Here is a 12,286-nt window from a genome sequence, read left to right as displayed (position 1 = left end):
ATTCCCTCTGGGGCACCTGGAAGACAGGATACTGGGCTAGATGGACGTTTGGTCTGACCTAGTATGGCTGTTATGTTCTTATACACATGTGATTCTAAGAGTTAAAAGGCCTTCATTTCCATATCACATACATATCTCTATAGATTAGAGCAGGGGTCGGCAACCTACGGCCGATTCTGAGTGGCACGCTGCCTGCCCGGTGAGGAGGAGGAGGAGGAGCTGGAATGCACCACGCTGGGGGAAGAAGTGGGGGAGGAGGGAAACTTGGCTGCCGCCGGACCAAGCTTTTGCCTCCTGCCCCCGCAGGGGAGAGCGGTGTGGGGGGGTCCTGGCCCCCCACCACACTCAGGCCCCCCTGCCCACCGCTCTCCCCTGCGGGGGCAGGAGGCAGAAGCTTGGTCCTGCGGCAGCCAAGCTTCCCACCTCCCCCGTTTCTTACCACAACATGGTGCATTCCGGCCCCTCCTCCCCCTGCCGGCGACGGCCCTTGCGAGCGGGAGCCGAGCCGAGCGCAGCGTGCTCGCTGCTCCGTAGAGCCGGCAGAGAGAGGTAGGGACGGGCCTGGGGGAAGGGGGTGGAACAGGGCATATCCCTCCCAGCCCCCTGCCCTGAGCCGCTCAGGTCAGGGGGCTGGGAGCACTCCCACGAGCTGAGCACCCCAGCCTTCTGCCCTGCACCCCCCCACCCCAACACACACCCAGCCTTCTGCCCTGCACCCCTCCAGCCCTCTGCCCTACACCCCCCCCACACCCAGCCTTCTGCCCTGACCTCCCACCAACACCTAGCCTTCTGCCCTGCACCTCCACACACCCCCAGCCCTCCGCCCTGACCTCCCCCCAACACCCAGCCTTCTGCCCTACACCTCCACACACCCCCAGCCCTCCGCCCTGACCTCCCCACCCCAACACCCAGCCTTCTGCCCTGCACCTCCCCACCCCCCCAGCCCTCCGCCCTGACCTCCCCCCAACACCCAGCCTTCTGCCCTGCACCTCCACACACCCCCAGCCCTCCGCCCTGACCTCCCCACCCCAACACCCAGCCTTCTGCCCTGCACCTCCCCACCCCCCCAGCCCTCCGCCCTGACCTCCCCCCAACACCCAGCCTTCTGCCCTACACCTCCACACACCCCCAGCCCTCCGCCCTGACCTCCCCACCCCAACACCCAGCCTTCTGCCCTGCACCTCCCCACCCCCCCAGCCCTCCGCCCTGACCTCCCTCCAACACCCAGCCTTCTGCCCTGCACCTCCCCACCCCAACACACACCCATCCCTCTGCCCTGCACCCCCCACCCCCCCAGCCCTCCGCCCTGACCTCCCCACCCCAACACCCAGCCTTCTGCCCTACACCTCCACACACCCCCAGCCCTCTGCCCTACACCCCCCCACACCCATCCTTCTGCCCTACACCTCCCCACCCCAACAAACACCCATCCCTCTGCCCTGCACCCCCCACACACCCCAGCCCTCTGCCCTGACCTTCCCCCAACACCCAGCCTTCTGCCCTGCACCTCCACACACACCCCAGCCCTCTGCCCTGACCTCCCCCACACCCATCCCTCTGCCCTGCACTCCCCACCCCCCCCAGCCCTCCGCCCTGACCTCCCCCCAACACCCAGCCTTCTGCCCTGCACCTCCACACACCCCCAGCCCTCCGCCCTGACCTCCCCCCAACACCCAGCCTTCTGCCCTGCACCTCCACACACCCCCAGCCCTCCGCCCTGACCTCCCCCCAACACCCAGCCTTCTGCCCTGCACCTCCACACACACCCAGCCCTCCGCCCTGACCTCCCCCCAACACCCACCTTTCTGCCCTGCACCTCCACACACCCCCAGCCCTCCGCCCTGACCTCCCCCCAACACCCAGCCTTCTGCCCTGCACCTCCCCGCAACACACCTCCCAGCCTTCTGCCCTACACCTCCCCACCCCAACACACACCCATCCCTCTGCCCTGCACCCCTCACACACACCCCAGCCCTCTGCCCTGACCTTCCCCAACACCCAGCCTTCTGCCCTGCATCTCCACACACCCCCAGCCCTCCGCCCTGACCTCCCCCCAACACCCAGCCTTCTGCCCTGACCTCCCCGCAACACACCTCCCAGCCCTCTGCCCTACACCCCCCCCCACACCCAGCCTTCTGCCCTACACCTCCCCACCCCAACACACACCCATCCCTCTGCCCTGCACCCCTCACACACACCCCAGCCCTCTGCCCTGACCTCCCCCCAACACCCAGCCTTCTGCCCTGCACCTCCACACACCTCCCAGCCCTCTGCCCTGACGTCCCCACAACACCAGCCTTCTGCCCTGACCTCCCCACAACACACGTCCCAGCCCTCTGCCCTACACCCCCCCACACACCCAGCCTTCTGCCCTACACCTCCCCACCCCAACACACACCCATCCCTCTGCCCTGCACCCCCCACACACACCCCAGCCCTCTGCCCTGACCTTCCCCCAACATCCAGCCTTCTGCCCTGCACCTCCACACACCCCCCAGCCCTCTGCCCTGACCTCAAGTCGCCCCACTCAGCCCGCTGCAGGCCTAGGTGAACAGAACCCCAGGCTGGAAGCGGGCTGAGCAGGCTGGTGGCGTAAGATCAACATTTTAATTTAATTTTAAAGGAAGCTTCTTAAACATTTTGAAAACCTTGTTTACTTTACATACAACAATAGTTTAGTTATATAATATAGATTTATAGAGCGAGACCTTCTAAAAAACGTTAACACGTATTACCAGCACGCGAAACCTTAAATTAAAGTGAATAAATGAAGACTCGGCACACCACTTCTGAAAGGTTTCCTACCCCTGGATTAGAGTTTTAGGATGAATATTTCACTGGAAATTGGTCAGGTAGATGCAGTTCAAGAATTTTTAAAATCTCCATTCAATATGTTTTTGACAGAAGACCGAAGTCACAATTCATTCAATATGGTTTTGTAATTACGCAGCAAGAAGTCAGGAAATCACTTTTAGGCTACTCCTTCAGCAATGGCAATCTTGAACAAAATGCTTCTACGTATTTGTCCCAGTTACAAGGTTAGCTGCACCTCTATTACTCATCTGGGCTCTCTGAGCTCACACCCTCAAGTTCCAAGCCCTGAGCCTTCACCTCTCTGTGGAATCCTGCACTTCTTCCACTCTTAGGCCAGGCCCTGGGCCTGCAGTGCACTATGCATGCACCATGCTTACCCGGCAGGTGTGAATGGGTTCAGCACCTGCAGTTCTCCTCTTTGATGGGGAGGGATAGCTCAGTGGTTTGAGCATTGGCCTACTAAATCCAGGGTTGTGAGTTCAATCCTTGAGGGGGCCACTTAGGGATCTGGGGCAAAATCAGTACTTGGTCCTGCTAGTGAAGGCAGGGGGCTGCACTCAATGACCTTCCAAGGTCCCTTCCAGTTCTAGGAGATAGGATATCTCCATTAATTTATTTATTTGGGAACTGGTGACCAGTGGTAAACACAGTGACGCAGAACAGACTTCTTAAAACAAAGTATTGTCTAGATCTAGACTTTAAAATTAGGTACAAAGCATTACATAAATTCTCTTATGTATTTAAAAAAACTATAAAAGGTCTATACACATATCTTCCTTACCTAAGGCTTGCCATACCCCCAGGCTGCTTAAGAAGGCCTCACTTTTTCAGATTCTCAAGCATGTGTCAGACTGTTCTCTGCAAACAACTTCCTGACAACTGCCTGACCTCTGGTCAGAGAGAGCCTTTCTAATTCTTCACTGTCCTTTTGATCTGTTCAATTCCCAGCACTAGCAAAAACATGTCCCAGCCAAGTTAAAGCTTGATCTTCACAGTTAACAAATGACTGCTTCTTGGAGCAGCTAGTCCTGGAACCCACAAGCAGAGAGGCAATTCTAGATCTAGTCCTAAGTGGATCTGGTCCAAGAGGTGAATATAGCTGAACCGCTTGGTAATAGTGACCATAATATAATTATATTTAATATCCCTCTGGTGAAGAAAACACCATAGCCGCCTAACATGGCAGCATTTAAATTACAGAAAGGGGATCTACACAACAATGAGGAAGTTAGTAAAACAGAAATTAAAAGGCACAGCGCCAAAAGTGAAATCCCTGCAAGCATGGAAACTTTTTAAAGACACCATAATAGACGCTCAACTTAAACGTTTACCCCAAATTTAAAAAAAAACATAGGAAGGAAACCAAAAAAGTGCCACCGTGGCTAAACAATTAAGTAAAAGAAGCAATGAGACACAAAAAGGCATCCTTTTAAAAGTGGAAGTTAAATCCTATAGAGGAAAATAGAAAGGAGCATAAACTCTGGAAACAAAGGGTAGGAATGGTCAGTTTTCAGAATGGAGAGAGGTAAATAGTGGTGTTCCCAAGGGGTCTGTGCTGGGACCAGTCCTATTCAACATATTCATAAATGATCTGGAAAAAGGGGTAAACAGTGAGCTGGAAAATTTGCAGATGATACAAAACTATTCAAGATAGTTAAATCCAAAGCAGACTGCGAAGAGTTACAAAGGGATCTCACACAACTGGGTGACTGAGCAACAAAATGGCAGATGAAATTCAATGTTGATAAATGCACATTGGAAAACATAATCCCAACTATATATATGGTGGGGTCTAAATTAGCTCTTACCACTCAAGAAAGATCTTGGAGTCATTGTGGGTAGTTTTCTGAAAACATCCACTCAATGTGCAGCGGCCATCAAAAAAGTTAACAGAACGTTGGGAATCATTAAGAAAGGGGTTGATAAGAAGACAGAAAATATCATGTTGCCACTACCTAAATCTATGGTACGCCCACACCTTGAATACCGCATGCAAAGATGGTCACCCCATCTCCAAAAAAGATATATTAGAATTAGAAAAGGTACAGAAAAGGGCAACAAAAATTATTAGGGGTCTGGAACAACTTCCATATGAGAAGAGATTAATAAAACTGGGACTTTTCAGCTTGGAAAAGAGATTACGAAGGGGAGATATGATAGAGGTCTATAAAATCATGACTGGTATGGAGAAAGTAAATAAGGAAGTGTTATTTACTCCTTCTCATAACACAAGAACTAGGGGTCACCAAATGAAATTAATAGGCAGCAGGTTTAAAACAAACAAAAGGAAATATATCTTCATACAATGCACTGTCAATCTTTGGAACTCCTTGCCAGAGGATGTTGTGAAGGCCAATACTAGATAAATTCATGGAGGATAGGTCCATCAATGGCTATTAGCCAGGATGGGCAGGGATGGTGTCCCTAGGCTCTGTTTGCCAGAAGCTGGGACTGGGTAATGGGGATGGATCACTTGATTACCTGTTCTGTTCATTCCCTCTGAAGCACCTGGCATTAGCCATTGTCTGAAGACAGGGTACTGGGCTAGATGGACCTTTGGTCTGACCCAGTATGACTGTTCTTAATGCCCGAGGTATTAAGAACATAAAACTAGTCATAGTCTCTTAGTTCTCTTCAAGTGTTTACTCAGAGGTGTTTTGTTTTCAAACAACCAGCTATTTAACTAAACCAATATATGCATACAATAAACATCACAATAATCCAAGATAGCCATACAGTAACTAGCCCCAAAACCAGATTAAACATGGTTTTCAAGAATTATTACAGATCAGCCCCACAGCCTTCAAGATGGCATCAAGCTGTGGAAAATTGAAGAATGTTTTCAATCCTGACTGCGAATGCAGAGTTAATCCAGACAGCACCTTGCAATGGGCAATGAGAAGTAAGGGGTTAGGGTCTCCCTTCCAAATGCCCCAAAGCATAGAATCATATGATTCTGGGAAAGCTGGGAATTGATCCTGCTTTGAGCAGGGGGTTGGACTAGATGACCTCTTGAGGTCCCTTCCAACTCTGATATTCTATGATTCTATGATTCATAGGACTGGAAGGGACCTCGAGAGGTCATCTAATCCAGTGCCCTGACTCAAGGCAGGACTAAGTATTATCTAGACCATCCCTAACAGCTGTTTGTCTAAACCAGGGGTCGGCAACCTACGGCACGTGTGCCAAACACGGCACGTGAGCCGATTCTGAGTGGCACGCTGCCTGCCCGGTGAGGAGGAGGAGGGTCCGGAATGCACCACACTGGGGGAAGAAGCGGGGGAAGAGGGAAACTTGGCTGCCGCAGGATCAAGCTTCTGCCTCCTGCCCCTGCAGGGGGGAGTGGAGTGGGGGGGTCCCGGCCCCCCACCACACTCAGGCCCCCCTGCCCACCGCTCTCCCCTGCGGGGGCAGGAGGCAGAAGCTTGGTCCTGCGGCAGCCAAGCTTCCCACCTCCCCCGTTTCTTACCACAACATGGTGCATTCCGGCCCCTCCTCCCCTGCCGGCGACGGCCCTTGCGAGCGGGAGCCGAGCCGAGCGCAGCGTGCTCGCTGCTCCGTAGAGCCGGCAGAGAGAGGTAGGGACGGGCCTGGGGGAAGGGGGTGGAACAGGGCATATCCCTCCCTGCCCTGAGCGGCTCAGGGCAGGGGGCTGGGAGCACCCCCACGAGCCGATCACCCCAGCCTTCTGCCCTGCACCTCCCCACCCCAACACACACCCAGCCTTCTGCCCTGCACCCCTCCAGCCCTCTGCCCTACACCCCCCCCACACCCAGCCTTCTGCCCTGACCTCCCACCAACACCTAGCCTTCTGCCCTGCACCCCCCAGCCCTCTGCCCTACACCCCTCTGCCCCACCCCCAGCCTTCTGCCCTGCACCCCCCCCACCCCCCAGCGCTCTGCCCTACACCCCCCCATACCCAGCCTTCTGCCCTGCACCTCCAGCCCTCTGCCCTACACCCCCCACACCCGCCTTCTGCCCTACACCTCCCCACCCCAACACACACCCATCCCTCTGCCCTGCACCTCCACACACCCCCAGCCCTCTGCCCTACACCCCCCACACACTCGCCTTCTGCCCTACACCTCCCCACCCCAACACACACCCATCCCTCTGCCCTGCACTCCCCCGGCCTTCTGCCCTACACCCCCCCATACCCAGCCTTCTGCCCTGCACCTTCACACACCCGCCCCAGCCCTCTGCCCTACACCCCCCCACACCCAGCCTTCTGCCCTACACCTCCCCACCCCAACACACACCCATCCCTCTGCCCAGCACCCCCCACACACCCTCCAGCCCTCTGCCCTACACCCCCCCACACCCAGCCTTCTGCCCTGACCTCCCGCCAACACCCAGCCTTCTGCCCTGCACCCCCCACCCCACCCCCCTGCCCTACACCCCCCCACACCCAGCCTTCTGCCCTGCACCCCCAAGCCTTCTGCCCTGCACCTCCCCACCCCAACACACACCCATCCCTCTGCCCTGCACCCCCCACACACCCATCCCTCTGCCCTGCACCCCCCACACACCCTCCAGCCCTCTGCCCTACACCCCCCCACACACCCCTGGTCTAAACTGTTCTTTAAAATCTTCAATGATGGAGATTCCACAACCTCCCTAGGCAATTTATTCCAGTGCTTAACCACCCTGACAGTTAGAAAGTTTTTCCGAATGTCCAACCTGAACCTCCCTTGCTGCAATTTAAGCCCATTGCTTCTTGTCCTATCCTCAGAGGTTAAGAAGAATTTTTTTTCTCCCTCCTCCTTGTAACAACCTTTTATGTACTGGAAAACTATTATCATGTCCCCTCTGTGTCTTCTCTTTTCCAGACTAGACAAACCCAATTTTTTCAATCTTCCCTCATTGGTCATGTTTTCTAGACCTTTAATAATTTTTGTTGCTCTTCTCTGGACTTTCTCCAATTTGTCCACATTTTTCCTGAAATGTGGCACCCAGAACTGGATGCAATACTCTAGTGGAGGCCTAATCAGAGTGGAGTAGAATGGAAGAACTGCTTTTCGTGTCTTGCTTACAACACTCCTGCTAAGACATTCCGGAATGATGTTTGTATTTTTTGCAACAGTGTTACACGGTTGATTCATATTTAGCTGTGGTCCACCATGACCCCCACATCTCTTTCCGTGGTACTCCTTCCTAGGCATTCATTTCCCATTTTGTATGTGTGCAACTGATTGTTCCTTCCCAAGTGGAGTACTTTGCATTTGTCCTTATTGAATTTCATCCTATTTACTTCAGACCATTTCTCCAGTTTGTCCAGACCATTTTGAGTTATAATCCTATCCTCCAAAGCACTTGCAACCCCTACCAGCTTGGTATTGTCCACAAACCTTTTAAGTGTATTCTCTATGCCATTATCTAAATCACTGATGAAGATATTGAACAGAACAGGACCCAGATCTGATCCCTGTGGGAGCCCACTCATTATGCCCTTCCAGCATGACTGTGAACCACTGATAACTACTCCCTGGGAACGGTTTTCCAACCAGTTATGCATCCACCTTAGAGTAGCTCTATCTAGGTTGCATTTCCCTAGTTTGTTTATGAGAAGGTCATGCAAGACAATATCAAAGGCCTTACTAATGTCAAGATATATCATGCCTACCGCTTCCCTCCTATCCACAAGGCTTGTTATCCTGTCAAAGAAAGCTAGCAGGTTGGTTTGACATGATTTGTTTTTGACAAATCTATGCTGACTGTTACTTATCACTTTATCTTCTAGATGTTTGCAAATTGATTGCATAATTATTTGCTCCATTATCTTTGTGGGTACAGAAGTTAAGCTGACTGGTCTGTAATTCCTCGGGTTGTCCTTATTTCCCTTTTTATAGATTGGCACTATATTTGTCCTTTTCCAGTTGTCTGGAATCTCTCCCATCTTCCATGACTTTTCAAGATAATCGCTAACAGCTCATATATCTCCTCAGTCAGCTCTTTGAGTATTTATACAGGCTTCCTGCAGCTTAAGCCCCTGTTGACTATAGTTTTTTTGGCTGAAAGGTCATTTTTCCTTACAATCAATTTTAAAGTTTCTACTATTAGTTTAAAGAGATCTGAATTTAATTCAATCCTCTTAACACTATAATTACTGTATAGTCTCTTTATGGCTATGGTAAGTATCCCATTAGTGCCTGTAGCAGCACAGAGATCTCAAACCTTTGGGCATCAACACAATTAAATTAGAAAATTAAAATTGTATTTTTTGTAAGTTTGAATTTTTATATTGTACAGTTTGAAAGTTGAAACATTTACTGTGCTGTTTACGATTTTCTGGTCTTCGTTCTTCTGTAAATGACTGAGGGCCCCTTTGACCTGATCCCCTCCCGACTGTCAGTGGCACCAAAACTATGGCTACTGAAAGCCACTAAAGAATCAACCCACCCCAAATAATCAATAGTATTTGCTCAGCTGGCTATATGGTTTACTATAACTAGATGATATATTGTAGAAGGACTCGTCTCCCCACAAAATGGGAAACTCACAAATACCCCCTTCTTAAAGATTCAGAGGACCAAGTTCAGCTCTCATTTATACCACTTGACATCTGGAGTTACTCCATTAAAGTCAGTGACTACTCCAGATTTACAGTATTGTAACTGAATAGATTTCAGCCCAAAATGTTTGGGTTACCTGATGTGATATATGTACCAAATTGCAGTCAACTGCATGGCATAGAGTCGCAGCTTGCAATGTCTGACGTTTGTTTATTGTGTTGAGTTTTATTCATAGGTAATTAAAATGTTATAAGTGTTAATACAGTGTAAATGGAGTTCACAACATGGGGACTAAACAGTGACTGTGGTGAGAAGCTTAATATAGGGCAAATGGGTGTGGGGCTCAAAGGGCCATGGAGGATCCCCTTCTCCTCTTTTTCTAGTGAACGAGGTCTGCTTGTTCATTATAGCAGTGAATGCCTCAGAACACCCAATAAATGAATTATACACTTGCCAAAGAGCACTTGTGCGTCACCACAAAAATGCAGAAAACCAGTGGCAATGGAATGTATGGTGGATGCCTCCTTAATGCGCACCGCAGAAAGATTACCTAATGACATGTGCAGAGTCCAAATAAGTGGATTAGCAAAATAAAGACAGACAGATTGCAATGGATTAACTTTAACCAACACTACTTTATTGCAAGGCATCCACTACAGCAATCAAGGGCACTTCCTCTCAGACTTCCCCCAACTTAATTTCCATACATCTCACAGGGAAATTCTACCTAGTGACCTCACAAGAAATTGCCATTTGGCATCTGTTTTTAGGACACAGCCTCCACCTAGAGCAACTTTCTGGTGTCATTATAAGCTGTCAGAGTCACTCGTTCAGACAGAAATTGCTAAACCAGTGGGGCCATCGAGTCCAGTATCCAGACTCCAACAGTCATTAGCACCAGCTGCTTCAGAGGAAGAAGCCCTGCAGTAGGCAGCTAGGAAATGAGAAAATGGAGTAGCTTCTAACCCCCAATACTTAGAGGTTGGCTCATACTTTTAAGCAGCTGGTTTTAGATCCTTTTCAAAATTGTTTAATTTTTAATATTTACAGTTATAATTCTTGATATTCTTGTTATCCATATAAATCACAGACATGTAGGACTGGAAGGGACCTCAGTAGATCACTTAGTCCAGTCCCCTGAACTCATGGCAGGACTAAGTATTATCTAGACCATCCCTGACAGGTGTTTGTCTAATCCGTTTAAGGTGCCAACCCTCCTGGTTTTGCTGGAATCAAGCCTTATCTCCCAGAGGCTACTGCAGACAAACCGGGAGATTTTTGGTGTAAACAGTCCAGCAGCACAGGATAGTTAGGCACTGGAAAATGTCTAATCACTTTTTGAATCCTGTTAAATAAATGTCCTTTATCTAGCAGCAATGAGTTCCACTCTCTAATAGTCCACAGTGTGAAAAAGTATTTCATTCCATCAGTGTTGAATTTGCCACCTTTCAAATAAATTTTAATTGACTGTCCATGCTCTTGTACTATAAGCCAGGGCAAATATAAATTCCTTATCTATCCTCCTCTACAGACCAAAACTCTCATGATAAAAGATGGACGAGATCTGAATTGTCTGCTGCTTCTATATACCCACTATAAACAGATGCCCCCAAATTCCTGTGAACCCTCCAGCTCCCCTATTCTTGAGCTACTGATCCTGTAATTTTCCCAGAGATAAATTCAGTTGCATTCTAATCTTGAATAAATTATCCAGTGGTCATTGTGTGATTATTAACCAATTCCACAGTTTAAGATTAAAATCTTATTTTCTAAGAATACTTGGACTTTGTTTATGGCTCCATTCTAGAAATATTCATGTTAAGAGAGATTTAACCAGTTTTTCAATATATGATCAATAAAACAGTCATAATAAAAAGGTACAAAAGTTTGTACTTTACAAACTGGAAAAGGTAATTTCAAGCATAGATTTCACTAGTCTGTCTCCACCACTGGGGAGTAGGGGCTGTGGAACAATTTCTGATGTGTTGCATTGGTGTGACAAAGTGGGTTGATTTAAGATTTAGCACCGTTGTATCATAGCAAAATTCCTGCAATACACAATTTGACAGAACCGAGGAGTGTTATACAAGATTGTAGTGGAGCAACTCCCATCAGTGGGGCTGATGGGGCAAAACCTCATGCAGCATTGTGAAAACATCCATTTTGTTGTTGTGTTTGGATTCAATTGTGGTGTCACTACGTTGTCCTACATCTCATTTTGGGGTCCTAATTTTGCTGTAAAAAGCTTAGTGAATTTAGAATAAGTGTATAGAAATCTTTTTTTAAATCCTTGTTCAGATTATATATTTAATTTGGGATACATAATGTCTTGTGAACTTTACTTATACTCATCCGACATCTCCCCTGCCCCCCCAAACAATCGCAGATTACCTTGAAATGTAACACACAATATAGACACTTTCCAGTGCCATGCACTGATTTTACGGTTTTACTATTTCCAGAAAAATCTATGTGTAATCCTGAAACTTAGTAGATTTGAGTCAGACATCATATATTAATACAGGGCTAAATTCTCTAACCTTTACTCATGTGAAGGCCACTTACTCAGATAAAGCATGTGTTACTCTTAATCTGAAAGGGATGTGGAATCTGTTCCACACTTGGGAAATGTAAAGGACTATCTCCCTCTAGTATTTTAACCTCAATAGTAAAAATACCTTACCCATATGTAGCTATAATATAATAGGCCTTTCCCCTCTATATTCTATCATTCTGGCAGCACCTTTCATCTCAGGGGGATCCCAGAATACTTTACTCTACATACGTGATTAGCTTAATCTACAACTGAAATACAGCTACCTCTGGGAAGGAACATGGCAGCTCTCCAGTATTGCACAATGACACCATACAACAGTTTAAAATAGGAGTAAAGAAGACTCCTGCATCAAGCTGAAACTTCAGGATAATGCAGGGAGGCAGAATGTATTTATCCCAATAAA

The 12,286-nt window shown here is 48.9% G+C and overlaps 1 protein-coding gene across 1 annotated transcript in view; it reads left to right on the top strand.

Annotated features, from left to right (window-relative positions):
* The first annotated feature begins 491 nt into the window (after nt 1–491).
* The window catches only part of SLC45A1 (solute carrier family 45 member 1), a 91,969-nt gene continuing 80,174 nt past the window's right edge, over nt 492–12,286 (top strand). Inside the window, exon 1 of the mRNA XM_065575139.1 lies at nt 492–549. The gene's annotated coding sequence lies outside the window, so the exon portion shown is untranslated. The remainder of the gene's footprint in view (nt 550–12,286) is intronic.

Source organism: Chrysemys picta, chromosome 21 (assembly GCF_011386835.1).
Source record: "Chrysemys picta bellii isolate R12L10 chromosome 21, ASM1138683v2, whole genome shotgun sequence".
NCBI lineage: Eukaryota > Metazoa > Chordata > Testudines > Emydidae > Chrysemys > Chrysemys picta.
This window is presented reverse-complemented; position numbering and strand designations above follow the sequence as displayed.